Source organism: Lemur catta, chromosome 7 (genome assembly GCF_020740605.2).
Source record: "Lemur catta isolate mLemCat1 chromosome 7, mLemCat1.pri, whole genome shotgun sequence".
In the NCBI taxonomy this organism is placed as follows: Eukaryota; Metazoa; Chordata; class Mammalia; order Primates; family Lemuridae; genus Lemur; species Lemur catta.
In genome coordinates, this window is record NC_059134.1 from 81948190 (window position 1) to 81971484 (window position 23295).

At 34.7% G+C, this 23295-nt stretch overlaps 2 protein-coding genes across 3 annotated transcripts in view; one reads left to right on the forward strand and one right to left on the reverse strand.

Annotated features, from left to right (window-relative positions):
- LOC123642089 (doublecortin domain-containing protein 1-like) overlaps nt 1-22592 on the reverse strand; it is a 262128-nt gene extending 239536 nt beyond the window's left edge. The window contains exons 1-2 of the mRNA XM_045557008.1: nt 22512-22592; nt 17820-17891 (exon numbers count right to left, since the gene is read on the reverse strand). The gene's annotated coding sequence lies outside the window, so the exon portion shown is untranslated. The remainder of the gene's footprint in view (nt 1-17819; nt 17892-22511) is intronic.
- Nucleotides 22593-22654: 62 nt separating this feature from the next.
- DNAJC24 (DnaJ heat shock protein family (Hsp40) member C24) overlaps nt 22655-23295 on the forward strand; it is a 49958-nt gene continuing 49317 nt past the window's right edge. The window contains exon 1 of one of the 2 annotated variants that reach the window (XM_045557718.1): nt 22655-22716. The gene's annotated coding sequence lies outside the window, so the exon portion shown is untranslated. Of the gene's footprint in view, nt 22837-23295 lie in introns of both variants that reach the window. The other variant, XM_045557717.1, reaches the window with a different exon arrangement.

Sequence of the window (23295 nt, forward strand, 5' to 3'; positions counted from 1 at the left end):
TACAGAGTAAATGACATTGTAGAACAAAATCCATTGACTGCCCTGATGTGTTTATTATAAAATCCAATTATTAAAAAATAAAATTTGTGCCCAACTATTCAAAAATAGTTGTTGAAATACAGCAATAGTTTTACTTTTTACTTAAGCATGATTATAATCCTAATTTTCAGTAAAAGAGGTAATTACTTTAGTGATGGGTATGATTTTTTTTCTTTAAAATGGTTTCAGTATGCTTTTAGTGGAATGAGTTATGTAAGTACGAAATCATTACCATTATTAAATGCAATATTTCTTCTGTAATGTTACTATAAAAACAGTGTCATCCTCATTAAAAGTGGAACATATTCACAGGTTAAGTAGAATATGCAGAATACAATAGGGTTTCATCAGATAACATCCCACACATTACTTATTAAATGATAACCAATTATTCATTAGAAATTAAAGAAATAAAAATGTGTTAATTTTAATTTGATGGACACTAAATACTATGGTATTTTAGCAGAATACACATAAAGGCATTGCCTTATATTTTATTAACACATGCACAGTTTATTCACTGACACACTGAAAAACCATTATTTTTCTTTACTTCCACTTTCTTAACAATTTTACATGAATACGTGCTCCCCTCTCATACCCAACCTCTAGATCTGCTCTTTTATCCTTTTTTACAAAAGGAATTCAAGTACATAGTGGTTATGAGTCTGGACTCTGGAGCCACAGTACCTGGGTTTGCCTCCTTGCTGCCCACTTACTAGCTGTGTTACTTTGGACAAGTCACAAAACCTTTTCGTGTTTCAGTTTCTTCATTTGTAATATGGGGATAGAATAGTACCCACTTCGTGAGTTTGATGTGTTTGGTACCATGCATCAGCTATTGAAGAGCTATTGAAGAGGACAGTCTTGGGAGTTTTCAAGTTGGGGCACTAAGCACCAACAATAGTTTGTAAAGACTTTCCAAGGGGCATGCAAGTGTGGATAGTTTCAAGGAAATCAATTTCCAGATCCTTGCCTTCCACATAAATGCTTTTCTAAAGTGCATCTGCCCAAAAAGCTGCCTATCCTAACTAGAGTTTATCCTTGGACAGTCTCCACTTCTCATTTTATAAAAGAAAGGCATTACTTTTATGCCCATTCTAGGACCTCAAGCCAAAGGACGATTTCACCATTCTTTTAATCAAGACATTTAAGTGTACCCTCAACAATCCATATCAATATATACTTCTCATAAATTTTCTTTTCATGTTTAGTAACTATCAAAAATGGTAATATATTAACACTGCTTTCAATAATTGTATGCTACTGATAAATATAATAAAACTCAGTCCTGAAGTAACTTTTCAATACTTATAACCTTATTGTCACAGGACAGTTTTTAAAAACTTAGTCAAATTACAACATGTTATGTATGACAGAGTTGCCTATAAAAGATCTTTCAATCTATTTTAAAAAATAAAATTCTATGGAAGAAATGGAATAAAAATGTAAGTTCAAGGAGAAAAAGAGAGGATGTAAAATTTACAACTGTTGAAGAAGAGCTTGTTAATGTTTTTAAATCTCTATAGTATTCATGTCTGGAGCCAGAAATGAACCAGTGAGCGTATGACACCTTGTTATGCTTAAAAACAAGGAACAATAGACAGATAGATAGATAAACATATACACACAAATAGAGTGCGTGAGTGTGTGTATGTGTTCACACCCTCCTTTTGGTTCTGTTTTTCTGGAGAACTCTGACTAATACACCCTCTTTCAGGTGAGGCATGTCAAAAGCACACAGGAGCCAACTTGAAGAGAATCCCATTGCCCCAAAATGGGATATTCTGAACACAGAAAAATAAACATAAAGAACTGAAACACCACAAGTATCTAATAATATTAGAATAAAAATTTAAAACTTTATTAATCTCATCATTCACCTTTGGAGATTGCAGGGGCACCAACTTACTGTTCTGGGAAAAAAACTACTTGTCCTGCATCAGCCATAATTCAGGATAAACAAATAGAGGATGAGAGAAAATTCTTCTTTAGAGAAGAATCACAGCTAATAAATGTAGATGGAATAAAAATCACCATTGCATAAACCCTAATGACATCACGAATACAGATAACATTTGTCCAGATAATGTCTGTCATCAATAAATAAAAGTGCAGTGGGATATTTATAACAGATGAGTCTGACTGATATCACCTGTACTATTGATCCATATTAATACCACTGGCTGGGCGCGGTGGCTAACACCTGTAATCCTAGCACTCTGGGAGGCCAAGGTGGGTGAATCGTCTGAGCTCAGGAGTTCCAGACCAGCCTGAGCAAGAGCGAGACCCTGTACTACCAAAAATAGAAAGAAATTAGCCAAACAACTAAAATATATAGAAAAAATTAGCCGGGCATGGTGGTGCATGTCTGTAGTCCCAGCTACTCGGGAGGCTGAGGCAGTAGGATTGCTTGAGCCCAGGAGTTTGAGGTTGCTGTGAGCTAGGCTTGATGCCATGGCACTCTAGCCCGGGGAACAGAGTGAGACTCTGTTTCAAAAAAAAAAAACAACAAAAACATATTAATGCCACTAAAATAGGACAGCCAGATATTCTTTTTCCTTATGTAATTACATAGGAATTACAAACACAGGACTACCTATGAAGCATTCTCACCATAAACACCAAATCTAATCAAGTTTTTAGATCAAATTTCTGGTTATGAGAAATATGGGAGGTAGAGAAACATGTTAAATGACATGGCAGGGAATAGAGGAGGGAGAAATGTTACAAACAGAGAATCTTAAGAATGCTGTCAACCAAAGGCAATGCATAAACTTTATCTAGATCCTAATTTGAACAAACCAACTTTCATAAGACATACATTTTTGAGACAACTGGTGACACCTGAACATGAACTTGGTATTACTTGATATTAAGGAAATGATTTTATTGAGTATGAACAAATGGTACTGTTATAATGTATCTTATCTATTAGAGATACAAACCAAAGTATTTGTGAGTAAAATATGATTGGAGTTTGCTTTAAAATACTGCAATAGAAAAAGGGGAGAAAGTATAGGTAAGAACTGCAGAAAGTTGATGGTTGCTTAACTTGGGTAATGAGTACATGGTTTGTTTTACTATTTTTCCTTTTGTGTGTGTTCGAATTGTTTGTTAACAAAATGTTTTTTTAACAAATCATATGGAATTTATATTTTATTAGATACATTTAAAAGACTGATGTAATGGTTTTAAATGTCAATATTCATAGATACCAGAAATCACATTTTTTCCAACTATTTACACATATTATGAGAAATTTTAAATGTCAATTTAAAATGTGTAAGAGAGTGTTTGCTTTTCAAAATTCCATTAGAGAGTACATGAGCAAAAATATTTGAAGGTCACTGTTCTAGACAATAAGCATCTCATCTGTAAGAAGAGAATTCAAGTAGGCCAGAGCTGACACACACCCTCTAATCCTCTTTCCCAGGTGAACGAGAATTTTCTTAGATTTTTCTGAGTTTGCCTAGAGGAAGGGCCCATTTCAGGGGTAAAAGACAAGTTCTCATAATTCCTTCAGAGTGGACCAGGTATTTAAGATTGCTGTAGAATCACCATAATTTAACATTCCTTTTATAGTTTGCTCTAGTTCCCTAAGACAGATAGTGAGTGCATTAGTTCAAAATCCCAGATTGTGAGGGAGGATTAGTAAAGTTCAAAGTAAAGCATACTGTCAAGTCGAAAATTACCTTGATGTAATGGTAGCCACCAAGTCCATTACCAGGCAAGATAACCAAAAGGGCTCACAGACAAAATTAAAATGTTCAATTCATACAATTTGCTGAATAAATTAAAAACACATTTATATGCAAGGGAAAGGCAATAAAATAGGTTGACACCCTTAGGATAGGGTGTGAGTGGCAGAACCACACTATCTGCATCCTGGGCTACATGATGATATTCACATGCTCTGCTCTCTCTGTATGCCACCTCAGCCTTTCCCATGGATGATGTTATACGAGGACCAGAGTTGAGATTTGAGCCATGTGGCCCAGATAGAAGATGCCAGGGGTCAATGGCACATACTTGCTAATGAGAGAGACAATGGGGCAGGTACAGCTGACTAAAGATGTAGCTTGCCAATTAACTTGGTGAAGAGCTATAGGTTTTATTTGCATTTCGTGGGCACAGCGGTATGGGCCAATACGGGACTATGCTGCATGTCATAAGTAGGTGGCATGACACAGCTATCAGCCTAGAAGTGGCAGGATCATAACTTGGTCCTACCTTTCTACTGAACAAATAAACACTTATCTTTTCCATCCTAGTCCATTTATTCTGTTTGTTTTGGCAAGTTTTACAGGTTATTAACTTGCTTACTATGTGTATTTAATACATCTTCTGAATTCTGCTCTTCTTTCTCAAGCTACTTGATTACTCATATCTATATTTAACACATCCCATGAGTTTCACTTGTATCTCATAAACTATGGGGTATAACTAGGTTACTTCCTATTTACACTCAAGATTTCTTATAAATTTCATCATCCCATTTGTTTTCTTGTCTTCTAAAGCAGAATTGAATATTCAAACTCACATTATATGGTGTCTTTTAGTGGGACAGAGATAACATAGAGCAGAGGAAAGCACGCATGTGGATGACAGGCACTAGTAAAGACAAGAATTATGGGACTGTCATCATCTTAAAAGACAAGTCTCTGTTCTCCAGCTCTCAGTACAGATAGCTAGTACATATGTGACAGGAAAAGAGTCAGAAGTTACCTCCCAAAGACCAGTCCCACTCAATGCATATTTGGAAACCCTTAGGTAGAGTTTTTGGCCATGCTCCACCAAGCCAGAGTGTACAGCTGTCCCTTGAAGACTAATGCAGCATTCCAGCAGCAGAACACAATATTTCCTACCAACATGGCCTCACTTATTTAATTGCCACTTAATTTCCACCCATGCTGAAACATCTCCATACCATAGTGAAAGCCATTATAACCCGTGGTTGGACCTTCAGGTATTTTATGAAAATAATAGTTAATTGGGGGGGGGGAGGAAACAAATAAGGAGGTTAAGGACTACAATTCCAGGCTCTCGATAAGTTACTTTTCCCTGTTGGAATTTCAATGATGTTTTAATAGCTATAATTGAACAACTATACAAATTAAATGTCCTAGGGTAAATCTAGCTATCTGGGTTTTACCTTATTCTATGATACCAGACTATGGTTAGCAAAGCAGTTCTTACATATTCTCACCACTTTATTATCCTATCATCTATTGATACTATACACAAATCAAGTTAAACATTGGCCTGGCACAGTGGCTCACTCCTGTAATCCTAGCACTCTATGAGGCCAAGGCAGAAGGATTTCTTGAGGTTAGGAGTTCGAGATCAGCCTGAATAAGAGTGAGACCCCGTCTCTACCAAAAGTAGAAAAAAATTAGCTGGGCATGGTGGCAGGTGGCTATAGTCCCAGCTACTCTGGAGGCTGAGGCAGGAGGAGTTTGAGGTTGCAGTGTGCTTTGGTGATGCCACTGAACTCCAGCCGGGGTGACAGAGCAAGACTGTGTCTCAAAAATACATATATATTAAAAAAATATAAACAAGGTATCTTTGTGGCCTTCTAAATGTGTTTGTCCCAAAACCACTTTGCCACATTGTTAATTCCTGATCCTATCATCTATCCATTCAATCAATAAATTATTCATTGAGTACCAATTATTTCCAGACTTTAAAAAAAATACTATGGATTCAATGACGAACAAGACAATATTGTTCTTACACTGGTTGAATTGTCATTATAATGAATGTAAACATAATTTTAATTAACTTGTCTTATTAAAAACTATTTGAATGATGATAACTGGAGTTATTATAGAAATGCCCATATTAAGATTAGAAAGAAACATATATTTAAAAATGCCTTACAATATCCTATCTTTGGAATTAGCCACCACTATTTTTTTGTTTGTTTTTGGACTTTCATCTATGATTTTATAGTCTTTTCTTTAAACAAAGGTGTGACCATATTAAACACATAGTTTACATATAGTTGTGTTCACTTAATGAAAATATTGTGTCATTAAATATTTGTTCAGAACATACATTTTTATCATTTGTTTAATATCCTAGTTAGTTATTCCAAATGCTTCTTATTGTAAATAAAGCCATGGTTCTCATATGTACACCTGTAACCATACTACTGAATAGTTCCTTAAGTTCTAGAAATTGAATTCCTGGATCAAAGTGTATGAACAATTTTAAGGGGGTTGATGTGTATCTTCAAATTGAATTGCTTTTTGGAAATTGATCAATTTCTAAAATTATACGAAATATTATCTGAAAGCCCATCTAACAGCACCCATGAGTAGAGTAAAATATTATTTCTTAACTTTGCCAATTTTAGAATAATGTTTTAACTGGTAGTGAACATTTCATTTTTAAGATTACCATTATTCAAATTTTTAATTATATCAATCACTACTCAAGGAGGAATATAAAGCATAATCAGTGAGATTTTATGGATTATAAATTATTTTAATTCTGCTTAGAAAAACATTTAATTAAAAGAAGAAATTCCTAAAATATAGACTATATATGTTAAAGTTCTAGATATTTTAAAGATAACTAAGTTCAAAATACCTAATTAGCCCAACATCCCCTTTCGCATATACTTATGAGAAAATATCCAATTATCTTGAAAAAGGCAATTAAAATTACCATTAATAATCTTAATACTAAGACATGTTATAATTCATTTGATAATTACATTTCCCACAAAGATACTGTCAACATAAACTGTGAAACTGTAGATTCATCTTGTTTACAAGTATCAGAGACAATATGCTCACTGTTCTGTTGTACTTAAATGCCGTATTGCAGTTTTTCTTAACAGGTAATATGTGACATGAAACATGTCTGATTTTATGCTTCACAATTTCCATTCTTATGTTTAATACTAAAAAAATTCTATTTATGTATCACACATGTCAGAAAATGATTTAAATAATTAAACTAAGAAAACTAATAGCAACCATGTCATTCATTTCAAATACAAAATAGAAATCTTTTGTTTATTGATGTTAAAGCTCATCTTTAATCAGAATTGTAAACTATTCACATTTTCTGATATATGTAGCTAGCATTAAATATTCGGTCTTAAGTGGTCAGGTTTCATATTTTCAGAAATTTTTTGTGAATCAAAATAGTAAGTCATAAAAATAGGAAAAATCAAGAGACTGTAATATATTTCAAGATTAACTTGTGAGTTTTAAAAATTCATTACTTCTATTCATTATTCTGATTTTTATTACAAGGAAAAGAAAATAAATATAATTATTTGTATTTTAAAAACATACTGTAGGAAAAGGTACCATTTAAGCCAGGCTGAAATTTACATTATTTATGGTTATTTTTCTTCAAAAATATGCATTAGAATAAATATTTTTCTAAACACTAAAGTAAATACAATACATGGTTCTGACATATTTATTTCTTTGAAAAGGTGCTCTGAATCTTAGACAACATAAATACTAGGCAGTGTGGTGGTTGCCATAGTGACAAGTAAATAGGAACATAAAAATACATGCAATTTTTCAAATGTATCCACTTTTTCATAAATATGAATATTTTATAGGTAAAAGATTATTCAACTCTTGCTTTAGCTCCCCTTTTAGAGAGAGAAACGTAATCCTTTAGAAATAAAAGATTATCATGTAGCAGTTGAGCAGGCTTATAAAAGTTTTTAAATGTTACATGGGAAATCTTGAGGTTTTTTTAAGTCAATTTTCTAAAATGATGACAGGAAAAAAGTCCTTTCAGTCTATATTACTTTAATGGACAGTGTTCTTTAGCTAAGGGTAAAAGCACATAAACTTCTTTTCCTCCCAAGCATGAAATTCCTCTTTATTTTGCATAAGTTTACTATTCACATGCATTAAGTACAACTCTTGACCTTGGAAAGCTGAAAGCCCTGTTGATTACAAAGAAGCAGAAGAAGTTTAATGCTAATCCAGGAGCTACTATTTGAATAAATGATCTGAAAATCTTTATACCAATGTGCTAAATTAGAATTCAAAGAGGTCTTTCCTTTTTCCTCTTCCCTTATTAAAATACAGTCTCACTGTTTACAGGTATCCTAACAACACACTACTTATACTGATAAAGTCTTTTTAATTTTATACTTACAGTTTAAAGGGCTTCATATGTATTTCATAGGGCTGAAGAGGGAAGCAATTCTATAAACCATCATGTGAAGTTTAAAATCTATTGAAAGATACTTGTAAGCCAAGCAAAACAGAACAGCAAAGTTGATCAACCATTATTGGGAAACAAATCCTTCAAATCTGATTATATGAGTTTGTACTTCCAATTTGTTTTAACAACTATTATGTACTATCTCCTCAGGTAAAATTTAAAAATGTTAAAAGATCACCATCTAGGGAGTGTGCCAAATAGGAGATGATAAAACAGTGCTCTAGGGTTCACCTTGTGCTCACTCCTTGATAAAGAGACCACATGCTGTAATGACTAAGGATTGACTAGTCTGCAAGAGGAAAAATAATTACAAACATCCTTATCACACATATGTATGATCCTATTTACTTTTATTGAAGAGGAATAATTTATTTATTTAAATGATAGAAATATTTATCATTATGTTTTTACTGAGCATGGATTCCCCAATGTGAAAAATAAACAATTAAGTTCAAACATGGTTTCAACATGAACATGATAAAAATACTATGGCAGGCTGGGTGCAGTGGCTCATGCCTGTAATCCCAGCACTTTGGGAGGCTGAGGCGGGAGGACTGCTTGAGGTCAGGAGTTCAAGACCAGCCTGGGCAATATAGCAAGACCCCTATCTCTACAAAAAATAAAAAAAAAATTAGAGCAGTGTGGTGGCATGCACCTGTAGTCTCAGCTACTTGGGAGGCTGAAGAAGGAGGATCACTTGAGGCCAGGCCTTCTAGGTGGCCGTGTAGACATTCCAGTTTGCAGTGAGTTATGCGTGCCACTACACTTCAGCCTGGGCAACAGAGTGAGACTCACTGTCTTTAAAAAAAAATGGTAAAAAAGCAGTGCCCTCAATGAGCTCATAGTTAAATACTATGGCAACATAAGAGCTTTCAGATATTGTATTAAAATTTCAACATATACAACATTATAATTCAACTAATCATAGCATTCCATATATTAGGAAAGTATGACAATTTCCTATCTACAATGTACAACTCAATTTCCAAACATCAGCTTTTTAAGCTAACTTGAGAGATCATTTAATAATAACATGACCAGCTCAATAAATCCTGGAAGAAATCTTACATCCACCATAAATTTGTATACCTACATTCGGCTTTCTTTCTTTCTTTCTTTTTTATTTAATTTATTTATTTATTTTTGAGACAGAGTCTCACTCTGTCGCCCTGAGTAGAGTGCCATGGCATCAGCCTAGCTCACAGCAACCTCAAATTCCTGGGCGCAAGCAATCCTCCTGCCTCAGCCTCCTGAGTAGCTGGGATTATAAACCCGAGCCAGGCCGCCTGGCTAATTTTTCTATTTTTTAGGAGAGATGGGATCTCACTCTTGCTCAGGCTGGTCTCAAACTTCTGAGTTCAAGTGATCCTCCCACCTTGGCCTCCCAGAGTGCTAGGATTACGGGTGTGAGCCACTGAGCCTGTTTTAAAACAAATACTCAGAATCTGAGATGACCCAAAATGAAAGGCAAAAGATTATGCAGCCCTCTAAGAGTGAGGAAGAAATGGTCCTCACTGCCATTTGGTTATTAGATTAGATTAGGTTTAAGTCAATCTTGTAGATTTTTTTTCATTTTGCCAGTTGAGAGATACAGTTAGAATATCTATTTTAGTCACACTGTGTTCCTGGACACATATATTTAAGGTCTCTGTCTCCTGTCTCATTTTCTATGCATTATAATATACATACACATTCATATGTACTTACAAACTTAAACATGCTTAATGTATTATTTCTTTATTTGACAATAGTTATAATTTCCATTTTGAATTTTCCAACTTCAGTAAATTTGATGTGTAAACTGAGGTGATGGCTACCTCTTCACAATTTTCACAATCTTGACAAAGTCTTCTTGATTCAGTTAGAAGCAACATAATTAGAACTCAGTACTTTGCACAATTTTTCATCCAAGTGGCTGCAAAGAGTGACCTTTTCCTATACCTGAGCTATCCAGCAGCATAGCCTGAAATGACCTGCCACAAATAGGACCTTTCTTTGGAATATAATGCTTTATCTTAAATATTCAAAAGTGAAATTTCCACTTTACTTGATAAAATACCTGCACTAATTTTAATATAAAATGGTTTCCACTTGATAACAAACCACATGTAGACAATAAACACAAGACATTTATTACATATAACACTAGCGACAATGCTTAAACAATTTGGCCCACTATCTTCACTATTCTTCAGAGCGCAAAAACATCCTGTAGAACCTGATGATTTCCACAAAATCAAACTGCTGGCTACAGCTTTAGGTAATAATTTTTAAATTCCTTATTCTTAAGGATAATTTATAGATTCAAGTCTGATGTTTGATATTTACTTGAAATTCTTTGATTATAATCCCAACACCCACGAATCAGCAACGCTAAACTTCCAAGCACGAACAGAATAAGCACGGCAAACTGCTTGACATGCTGAGGCACCATACTAAGTAACCCAACTTCCTTTGACTATTGAATAGTAGCAAGTAAATTCTTCAGTTTGCAGAGCCTACTATAAATAGAAATGTCTGTGACTGAGGGTTATGGAATTAGATATTCAGTCTCTAAGAAGTACATTGTAAGCTTTTTTTTTTTTTTTAAGATAAGATCTTGCTCTGTTGCCTGGGCTAGAGTGCAGTAGCATCATCATAGCTCACTGCTACCTCAAGCTCCTGGGCTGAAGTGATCCTCCTGCCTCAGACCCCCAAGTAGCTGGGACTACAGGCTTGCACCACTATGGCTGGCTGATTTTTTGTAGAGATGGGGTCTTGCTATGTTGCTCAGGCTGGTCTCGAAAGTCTGACCTCAAGCAATCCTTCCACCTTGGCCTCCCAAAGTTCTAGGATTACAGGCCTGTAAGCTTTTTTCCTGAGGGGATAGTTAATTTAAAATTTAAGAAGTTCAAAAATGAACTAAAATATTAGTCAAATATTTATAAATGTCAACATAGAATAGAATAGGTCACAATGACAATGTAACTACTGCAAAAGGAAAAATGAATGCCTTTTTATTTCTCTTCCCTCCCACTCCTTTTAACTATTCCTCTCTGCTTTCACCATTTCAAAATGATAGAAAAATGTCACTGGAGACTGGAAAAGAGAAAACATACCTATCTTTAAAGCAAGGGGAAAATGATTTTGGTAATTAGACAGCTTAGTTTAACCTGGGAACATGCAATAACAAATTAAGCAATCAATTAGTAACACCTAGAAGCACATAAAATACTAGAAAACAACCAATATAGTACCTGAAGAGCCAAATATGCCAGATGAACTTAGTATCTTTCTATGATAGAATGATAGGTCATATTATCAAGTGAGAAGCGAACAGTGTAATCTATTTCAATGTTATAAACCTTTTAATTCCATTTTCCAATTCAGTAGGATATGAAAAAATGATTTAGGAAGAAATGACTTTAAAAATTGGCTTTAATGCTAGACCAAAAGCTATTGACACATCTCCTCTCTTTTGAGGATCTGTTTCAGAACTGAGTCAATGTCTCTGTTGAGGACTAATAGGAATTTTGGCTTCCTTTATGTTTTAGCTCCATCAGATCAGGTCCCTGAGATCTCTGAAATTTAAAAAATGTATTCCTTTAGTTTTCTTTCCAACTTATTGACCTCTCTTTTCCCTACATATCTTAAATGATTTGTTAATTCAACTAAGTGATATTGCACTGGAATAAGATATAAACCCAATGTAGGTAGAAATTTTGAGAGGAAATGAGTCAACACTTTGTGAATGAATTAAAAAGATCGTCTATGGCTAGAAAGGGTAATAAGTATTGGAGTGGAATTTAAAATATAAGTGCTGATAAAAACACTTCAAACTTAAAAAGTGTGAAGAAGAGCTGTTATTTGGTTAAAGAAGGGAGATAACATAAAGAAGATCAAGGTGTGGGGTCAAGAGATGAACCCAGTTTTCAAGGAAAGAAGTCTTTGTGTCATAAGGCCAGCTTGCTGAGTACATGAGGGGGTTGGAAGCATGACTATGCTTGAAAAGAAATCCCAGTGGGGAAAGGAAATCAAACATTTGGCTTGTATTAGAGAATCAGGCAAGAGCCAATACTATGTTGAACTGAGCTGTCCATTGGACCAGGAGAATTCCTCTTCCTTGTTATATAATTAACATCCCTATTTTCTCAACCTCTGTTACCATTTAAAATAATAATCTAGATATCTTAGAAAGAAAAAGCTTTGTGATTGAATTATTGTTTGATTTTTTTTTTAACTATCTTTCTAAGCCTAAATACCAAGGAAATAATCAATCAGGGATGCTCCCAGGGTAAAATGGGAAGAGTACCTCCCTAAGGCACTATTTGTACTGGTGGACCTAGAGGAAAATGGGGATGCGTAACAACTCCCAACCTCTCTATCTTCAGCTCTCTCAATACAAGTGAGTCACATTCATTTCTTTCCCTCTTTCTGCAGAACATTCCAGAATGTTTAGGGGAGATACATCATGAAAAATTTATGCTGGGTACAACTGGCTCCATTTTATAAATAAAAACAGTTATTATAACTAAGAAGAACAGCAAGGGGAGATTATTTTTATTTATCAACCCAAACTGTAATCAGTAATTTATTTATTTTAGTAACGGAAGAAAATACAACTAAAGAAAATGGTCTTCTAGCTTCAGGAAACATGAAAGTAGTGCACTTTAATGCAAAAACCACTGGAACTGGGCCAAGAAGTTCTGGAGTTCTGGTCATAGATTTTTTTTTTTTTTTTTTTTTGAGACAGGGTCTCACTCTGTTGCCTGGGCTGCAGTACAGAGGCATCATTATAGCTTATTGCAACCTCAAACTCCTGGGATCCACCCAGCTCAGTCTCCCAAGTATCTGGAACTTTAAATGTGAGCCACCCACGCACAGCTAATTTTTCTATTCTTTCTAGAGATAGGGTCTCGAACTCCTGGTCTCAAATGATCCTCCTGCCTGGGCCTCCCAAAGTGCTAGGAGTACAGGTGTAAGCCACCTTGCCCAGCCCTAGTCCTAGTTTGGGGGTAGACCTGGGGTTAATCCTAAACTCTCTTCTGTTCATTTTCCCTATCTGTCTAAAAAATGGGAGTAAGGGATATTGATAAAAGGGGGAACTCTAAAGTCCTTCTATCTCTAAAATTTTAGCCATTTAATAGAAGAGCTTTCACATATGGGAGCTAAGGTAATGTGACAGAAAATGCAAGAGATTTGGAATCAGCTGACTTGGGTTTGAATCTTGCCTCTGTCCCTTCCCAGTCTTATTTCCTTGTGTATGGTAACGGTATCTGCCTTACCTACCTCATCAAATGAGAAAATATGTGAAAGTGCTTGTTAATTATAAAAGTCCCCATTTTTGTATTTAGGTCTGCCTCCTGCACTGGCCAAGGGAAACTTTTAGACATGGTAGAATATTCCAGAGACTCATTGGTATCAGAGAATATGCAGTTATTTACAATTTACAACTTAGACATGTTTGTTTCCTCAGCTGTTAACAGTGATTTGCTAACAATGCCATCCTGTATACTGAGGTATGAACAGCCATTCTCTGTCATAGAAAAAACATGTAAGTTTTCCAAATCAATTCCTCTAAAGAAAGAAGTAGAGACTTTGGCCAAAAGTCAAATACAGTAGTATTGACTTTCCCTTATCTTCGAGGAATACATTTCAAGACCGCCAGTGGATGCCTGAAACTGCATACAGTATAGTATTGAACTTTGTATATACTACGTTTTTTCCCTAAACATGCATACCTATGATCAAGTTTAATTTATAAATTAGGCACAGTAAGAGATTGACAACAGTAATTAATAATAAAATGAAACAATTATAACTATATACTCTAATAAAGTTATGTGACTGTGATCTCTGTCTCAAAATATCTCATTTTACTGTACTTACCTATTTTTGGACCACAGTTGACCACAGTTAACTGAAACTGCTGATAAGGGGAAACTAATGTAGCTATAATATGTTGGTTGGTGGTATGTTAGAAACAAAATCTTGGGAAGTCATCAGACATAGAAAGTCAATAATATGGTTGGGAAGCTTAGCCAATAAAAAGATTATTAAATTGGGCTACTAAATTCTAGAGACTCAATCGCTTTTACTGATAATTTGCTTTTTCATTATGATACGTAACTTTTCCCTGAATAAATATGTGGTGAATTTCAGATAGCTCTCCTCAACTTTCCAGAACACAAACAGTTCATTTGTGAAGGCCTAGAACTTTTACTTTAAGTTTATATAAATAGGGAAGACACAAAATTGAATACAAAATAAGGAGATAAGGAGAATGGTTTCAACACAGCATGTAAAATATACATTTTATTGATTTATAATCTATTACCATACAGATATGACCTTCTTCATAAATAAAGATCCATAAAGATGGATCCAAGATGGATACATCTGTAAGAGATGGTATTCCACAGAGCAAATTATAGCAAAAAGGTCCAAAAGACAGGACTGAATGAAGGCCTCATTAGTACATTGAAATTCAACTCAACTCAGTATGTACTGATTACCAATAAATACCTACAATTAGAGAGATACTAAAATGTAAACTAATTTACTTTGGTAAAATTAGTCCAAATATATTTCTAATCATTTCAAATGCCTTAAGTTTGCCAATTCTTACTGTACCGAACACTATTACTGTATCTATAAATAGTCTCTCGACCAACATTTGTTCCAAATCCAAGGCAGAAGCAAATGTTGTAACAATAGTAGTTGTATCCTGATGACAGGCTTAGCCTCGTGTACCTGAAGCAAGAAACTAGGAAACCAGGATATATTGTGAGCTAAGACCATAAGATCTGTTACAGAGGACCTAGAAAAATCTTATTTTACATCTGGTTACATTCTCAGCTTACCTCTTCTTCTTTTGAAGGATTATCTGACTTTAACCTAAGACTGACATAAGATCTATTTCTAAGAGTATCTTTCTCTGAATTGATATATCTGAATATTATATAGACGTGTGTGTATATCTATATATAATACATACATTAACAAAATTCACTGATATTTCACTTTCTAAATTAGATTTTTAAGATCCTAAACTTAAATATATGTACATTGTACTATGGAATAATCTTTCCTGTTCTTGTATTCAAATAAGAAAACTTATTTAAGTTGCCCCAAATATAGACTAAAAACTAAAAATAATATTCATAGTGAATTGTATAATGGATATGAATATGAGTTTAATATTCATAGGAGACTAACATTGCAGAGCAGGATTTACACTACAAAGATTGTTTTAAAAACCATATAGTCTTTCAAATTAATATATCTGACTGCCTTTCTCTAATGCTCCTGCTTCACCTGCAGCACATCAGACAAGGTATTAATTTATGATAATCATATGAAAATATACAATTAATATTCATCACCTCTCATTCTTCATCACTTTAGATGATCAGTAATGCAGAGAGAAAATGCTGTCAGATTTCTAATTGCTTTGTAATGGGCTTGAAACAGGGAAATCATTAAAGGCAAACAATCTGTCATTTGTCTGTTACTTTAACTATCTATCACACCAAAAAACTCATTAAAGAAATTGCTAATGAGCTACAAAAGACTAGACTCATGGTGCTCCCACAATAGATTAAAAAGTAATACTAGAGGAATTGCTTAAAATATTTTTAAAATATGATATTTTTGTGGAAATTCATCAGAAAACATCTATTCTTCAGTATATTCTTTAAGATGCGTGGTTTCATTATTTTGGCATTTAATCCATCACTGCAGAAATCCCTTAGCATACAAGACTTGCTTTTCATCAGTCTCTAAATGATTAAACTGAAAGGTTGTAAGAAGAAGCTGAAATGCTAAATGTGTTTATTACCAGTAAACTGACATAAGTCATAAAAAATAGTACTATAGTAATCCTGATGCTAAGTGAAGAATATATTTTAAAACATGATTTTTACCTTCATATCTCTTGTGGATTTGAAATGTTGAAGTTGTAATGCTTTATTCATCTTAAATAATGCTATCATCATATAAAAATTGTATTCAACTATTGAAATTGAATATAATAACATTAAAGTCTGTGTAATAACATTAACTATTTTGAAATTTTTGAAGATATTAACCAACAATGAAATATCTCATAATATTACTTCAAGTAATTTTAGGAGAGAAAACAAATCATTTTTTTAGATGACCACATCAAATTTTATATGTCTTTATCAATTCTACCTTTCTATAGGAGGTACTTAGTATTTAAAAACCTATAATAATGACATTAATTTTAATTTTAAAGCAGCAAGGAAAATAAACAAACTAAAACCAGAAATTTTTTCATGGTTATACAGTGCAGTTACATTTTATTTTAAAACAATATATGAGTTACAAGGATAACAATGCTACTAATTATGTTTTCTATTTTGCTACTGATGAATTAAATCATGGATTTACTTTTTTATGATAAAAGATGAGTCTTATTAATAAAGTTATACTTCTTATAAATATGTTGACCTATTCATATCCATTAGAATTACACAAAATTAAAAACCTGAATGCAATAGCATGTTTAGCAAGATGCCATAGTTAATATACACTAGTGAATTCCAAACTATCTTCAAAAGGTTCCGTAACACCCTGGAAACATCTTCATTATGTTCTCTAATTGACTTAAATGGACTTCATATCAATTGTTTAACACATTTTAACCCACAAATTAACACCGCTTGATCATTCAGATTAACCTTTCTTCTGTGAGTCAATTACATGACAAAAATAAACTTTTTTCCAAAAAAAATTCAGGATTGAAAAACAAAAATGGAGAGGGAAAATGCTTTAAAAAAAATGACAGTCCTCAACTTATCATAGTTTGACTTATGATTTTTCAACTTTATGTGGTGTAAAAGCAATATGCATTCAGTACAAACCATACTGCAAAATTTGAATTTTAATCTTTTTCAGGGCTAGCAATATGCAGTAAGATACTCTTGATGCTGGGCAGTGGCAGTGAGCTGCAGCTCCCAGTCAGCCATGTGACCATGAGGCTAAACAGCCAATACTCAGTGTACTGTGTTACCAGATGATTTTGCCCAACTGTTGGCTAATGTAAGTGTTCTGAGATCGTTTAAGGTAGGCTAGGCTAAGCTATAATGTTCAGTAGGTTAGTTGTATTATGCATTTTTGACTCAATTGTATTTTCAGTTTACAGCAGGTTTATCAGGGGGTAAAACATGGTAAGTCCAAGAACATCTGTCTATAAATGCACATCTTCACATGACAGGAAGAGATCATCACAAATTTCAGGGTAATTGGAAAGTGCACAGAAAAGCCAGAGTGGTCATAAGAACAAAGAGAAAGAAGTAAAGATGTGAATGGGGAAAATAACAAGTCGGTATTTACCATGATTCTTAAAGAGAAACAAAAGATGGATTAGACAGAGTATCCTTAAACAGGTTTTTATAATGATTAAAACATCAGATGTGAAGAAGATAGAAAAACAAGGACAAAAATCCAAGATAAGATAAAGACCTTTAAAAGGTCTGCAATGGGTTTGAAAGAACTGACATAACTGAAGTTAAACAAACAAGAAAAACACAGCAACAGGTGTGGTGCCTGCAAAAAGTATTTACCTCTTTGTCTCTCTCCTGCTTAGTGCATTGCCTTGTAGAAATTCAATGAATGTTCATTGATGAAGACTACTTCTGAAATGACAAAGGAGAGAATAGATTAAGGTAACACAATCCACAAAGAGAAAGTAGCAAAAATGAAAACCATTTCTAAAAGATGAGGTAGGATTGTTCATTAGAGCTGATTCTCAAATAATGTCTAAAGCTCTATGCTTATCTGCAAAAAAGAAAAAAGGAAGTTTCTCTAATTTTAGCCATTCATCTCTCCCTTCCTTCAAAGCATTTAAAACTTAACTCCTGGATTAGCTTCATCTTGATTTAAGAATTTCAATCATTCAAGTAATCTAGTCTACATGTTAGTGAGCTACATATTATTAATGTCACAGCACCTGGTATTTCCTCTGGAATAGCACTTCCTACAGTTATTTCAGCTGTTTATTTAAATGTCTGTCTACCCAGAAAAACTAAGCTTTTAAGAAGGCTACAGCCAACTCTGTCTTGTGTCTCTTGTAACAGAGTGTGGGGCACCCAAGAGACACTGAACAAATATTTGTTGAGTCAGTGAATAAGTGAATGAAGGCTATACATGTACTATACCATTGGTTTTTATTTAAAAATCTAATCACTAGCTAATTCTTGGTGGGTTTTCTATCTACACAGTAGATTCTAAGTTGCTCTAGAGGCAATCAGCTAATTTGAATATAACCATGATATCCTGTGGTACTTAAAAGTAAATACAGCATAGTTCACTGATAAGAAAATCCTAAAATTAAGAAATAAAGATGAAGGAAATTAAAGAAGAGTTGGTGATGATACTACTCAAAAGAACCAAGTAAATACAGTGCTAGAATAGGACATAATAAGCAGAATTATACTGTGTATATTACAAGTATTATCCATCAATGAGAAGCACAATTTACTAATTTGATGCCAAATTAAGAATTTATTACTGTCCGGTGGGCATTAGTTTATGATCAGGCAAGTACTAAAGTGATAAATTGAATAGCAATGTAACTTTTTGCTATCACTACAACCAAGGGTCTTAAACTGATATATCTATCTATGTGTATATGTATACCTATATCTATGTCAATGTCTATATTTATATCTGCAGGACTTGATCAGTCATCTTCAAATCAAATATTTAATGTATGCCTACCTTGCTTATGTTAGATACTGAAGATACAAATTAAGAGAATTTTGCCCATGCTTTTAATTTATCCTGCAGTCAAACTAAAAGTATAGTTCAATAAATACTTGGGTTTGATTTTGTTTTTCCAATTCAGTACTTTGTGGCTTTTATTTGCTTTGTTTGGAAATTCGTAAAATATTGTTATGAATGCTTAATATTATGTAATATATCAAAACTGAGCAACAAATATTTCACTATTAATAATAACAACAATAACTAAACTTTACTGAGTACTTACTACTTCCAGGCACAATGATCTCATTTAATTCTCACAATAAATCTATGAGAGACATGCTATTATTATTTCCACTTTACGGAGGAAGAAACCAAAGCACAGAGATTGATTAATTTAAACAAGTTCACATAGCCAGTAAGAGGCAGAGCCTGGACTGAACCTATGTAGTCGGACTCCAGAGTTCATGCACTTAAACACTATGCTAACATAGTTTATATTTCTCCTATATTAGTTTCACATAAAATGGATAAATTGCTTTCTGAAAATAGGATAGTGAGAAACAAACCCTATTATAAATATGTATCATTAGAACACCAGAGAATGAGGCAAGACAGTTGGTTCTTAGTTTCTCTGATGAGAGGTGTTGCTGCACTCAGAAATCTTGTAACCTAATTGGGCAATCAAAACATACATCTAAAGAAAACAATACACTGTGGCATAAGATAAGTGCAAATGAGAAGTATACACAGGACTTGCTAAAAAAGTTGAGGAAGTACTTTCTAAGGATTAGGCCATTCATAAAAGCCTTGATAGAAGAGATAGGTCTTAAAGGAGGGATAAAACTTAAAGAAAAAAAGAGCTAGGGTGACGTAAGTGAGGGCAACCATTTGAACGAAATTATGGATGATGTACAATGAAAAGATACAATTGTTTAAATGTTTCATGTAAGGCGTAAAGTGGTAAAAGGTGATGAGGCTGGAAAAGTAAGGATCCTATTGGGGAGGTAAATGAATGCCAGGTGAAAGAGTTAGGACTTTATTCTCTGGACCTGCCCAGCTCAATACAGAAGCCACTGGTCACATGTGGCCATTGACCACTTGAAATGTGGCTAGCCCAAATTGAGAAGTGCTGTGTGGATAAAATAGCACCTTTTGAAGACTTAGCAGGAAAAAAGAATGTAAAATAGGTCATAAATAATTTTTATATTGATAACATTTTGAAATGATAATATTCTGAATATACTAGATTAAATAAAATATATTATTAAAATACTTTTCACCTTGTTTCTCATATGCCTAATGTGGCTAGAATATTTAAAATCACACACATGGCTTGTGGCTTACATCATTTTTCTATTGAATGGTGCTCTAGAAAACAAAATATGAAGGAAGATTAATGAGCAGCAATTCATGTTAAAAATTGTTTTAAGAAGTTTGTTCTGAACCAGGCGTGATGCCTGTAATCCTAGCACTCCGGGAGGCCAAGGAGGGAGGATTTCTGGAGGCCAAGAGTTCAAGACCAGCCTGAGAAAGAGCAAGACCCCATCTCTACTAAAAATAGAAAAATTAGCCAGATGTGGTGGCATGCATCTGTAGTGCTACTCAGGAGGCTGAGGCAAGAGAATCACTTAAGCCCAGGTGTTTGAGGTTGCAGTGAGCTATGATGACACCACTGCACTCTAGCTGAGGTGACAGAGAAAGATTCTGCCTCCAAAATAAATAAATGAAAGTTTATTTTGGTATAAATAGACACACAGATAGACTTAAATGTAAAATAACTGATCTGGTTTTTCAATAACAATGACAATAAAAAAACCCCTAAGATTGTAGTAAAGAAGTAACCAAATACAATGTATAGACTTTGTTTGGATCCCAATTCAAGCAAACCAACCACAAAAAGACATTTTTGAAACAACTGAGGAAATGTAAGGTCTAGATACTAGATGACATCACTAAATTATTCATGATTTCAGTCGAATAATGGCATTATGGAAATAAAGGAAAGTTAGAATGTTTTAGGGATGCAAACTAAACTACGTAGAGGTGAAATGGCTAAATATTTGGGATTTTCTGGAGGGAAAAAGTCCATTTCTTATTTTCCAAACCCAAATAAATAACAAAAGGAATAAAAGAGATGACACAGTAACCTAACGGAAGAGTAAATCAAAATAAAGTGCTTTTGCTGTAAAAACTGGAGTGCCTGATTATATCTATCTATACAAGTGGAAAGGGGGAAGTTTGAGAGCCCGAGCACTTCAAGGGGCATCATTCTGATAGTACTGGATAGGAAGGTATTCACAACAACACTCATTTCTGTTAATTTAGGTATTTCCATAGGGCCACACAGAAGGTATGATGGAGCCAGGACTAAAACAAGATCCCCTGACTATTAATATAATGCCTTTTATGCCTGCCTTTAAACATGATGAAATCCTGTGGAGGACCTAATCTATACTTTCATCTTTAGATTTTTTAACTTTCTTGTATCACTCAGTTACTCTTTATAGTTCATACCATCATTAACTAATTGACCATATTAGAATATTTTATTGATTCTGTTTATCTTGACTGCTTCTCATACTGAGATTTGGTAGAAGAATGCTAAAAAAAAAAAAAGAAGAAGGAAAGCAAATCTAAGCACTAACAACAAAACCACTTGATAACATGTCCAAGTGAAATTTATGTCTTGCTGCCAAAAAATAAGATGTAGTTTTCACCTCAGGGTACAATGCATGGAAGACAGGTCAATGTAAAGTAAGCAGCACAGAGAAGAGGTAATGAAAGGGAACAAAGAAATGGAAGAAAGGGAGAAAAGAGAAAAAAACAGCCACCACCACCACCACCACCAAAAACCCACAACAGTACCCATTTGGAGTACCTCATAGCTGCTTCAAAGGAGAGCAGTTCACTTCATTCCTGTAAGCTCGAAAAATAGCACAGCTGCCTTGAGAATATGTAGACTTGCTAAGAGTCCTGGTTCTGCTGCTACTCAATCAGCTGTTTGGCCTTGAGCCTTGATTGGTTTCCTCATCTACCAAGGGAGAATAATAGCACCTGCTTCACTGGGTGGACGTGAAAGCGAAGCAAGATAGCAAATGTGAAAAGATTTTGGAAAGTTCTTATTTTTTTTAATTCTGTTGCTAAGGTCTAAAAGAAATAATTAGGTTGAAAATCTTTTGCAGAAAAAAATATTAAACTGAAAAACACCTCACAAAACCCAGTCCTAGTTGGCGTAAGTTTTATTTCCCTAGTTTTCGAATGAGAACATTCTAAGGGACTTGTAGAGACGAGGATGAAATCAGGCCTCCTCATCCTTTTCATACCCTTCCCTCTCCTCCCCAGTAGTTCAAGGACCAACCAAAAGGATTGGGAGTAGCTGAGGGTAGCGTAAGCGGAGGAAGCTTTGAGGAAGGCGCGGAAAGCCTGGGAGGGGGGGGGTGCTCTCTGAGGAAGAGGAGAGAAGCGACAGTCGAAGACATGCGACAAGGAAGAGTTAGAGCGAAGCGAAAGACACCTTTTTCCACAGCGGGGCTCGGGCAGGCACTTACTGCTAGTAAACTCCGGCGAAGAGCTGACTAGTTACCATAGCTACCGCGTCGCAGTGGGCGGAGCGGCGTTTCCGATCTGTGCCTCAGCTACAGCGTCTCGACTAGAAACGCGTACACGTCAGAAATGACTTCCGGCGGAAGAAGCCGCCCCTTCCGAGTTCTGGCCGGCCTCAGGCGAGAAGTGGATACCCGTGGCTGTGTAAAGGTTGGTAGGTCTGATCATGCAAAGCCCAGAGAGGATACCCACCAATGACAGGAAGAGCCGGCTGTGAATGTAGAGGATTCCCAAGTCCCAGTCTTGAGGAGGACCCGGCTGCTTCGTTGGGTGTGTAGCGGGAAGGAGTTGCCTGGTTTCTGGGGTTCCTGGTGGTTTCTCTTCTGTAGCGTGGAGGACTGGGTCATCCTTGAACAGAGAGTTTCGGAGGCTACTTCTTTGCGAGGTCTGAGAGCCTCTCCAATAACAGGGTGACTCTTGTTCCTTATCGGCCCGTGCTGACGTTATTTCGCATGTTACCCTTTCCAGGTAATCTGGTAGAAAAGAAGTAAACTGGAAAAACTCAGAAAGAATGTCCCCAAATTCATTTTAATTCTTTGATGGTCTGTTTAATTTTTTAATTTGTTCATTTTATAAATATTTATTAAGCTCCTCCAGTGTGTTCAGTGAGTGCTTACTTGTGTGACAATTTTTCCAGAAGACTAACAGAAATATCTTCTTAGAAGGTCATACGCCACCTGGGTCCATTATCAAATTCCTTTTTTGATGCTGTTGTTTATTCATTAATTT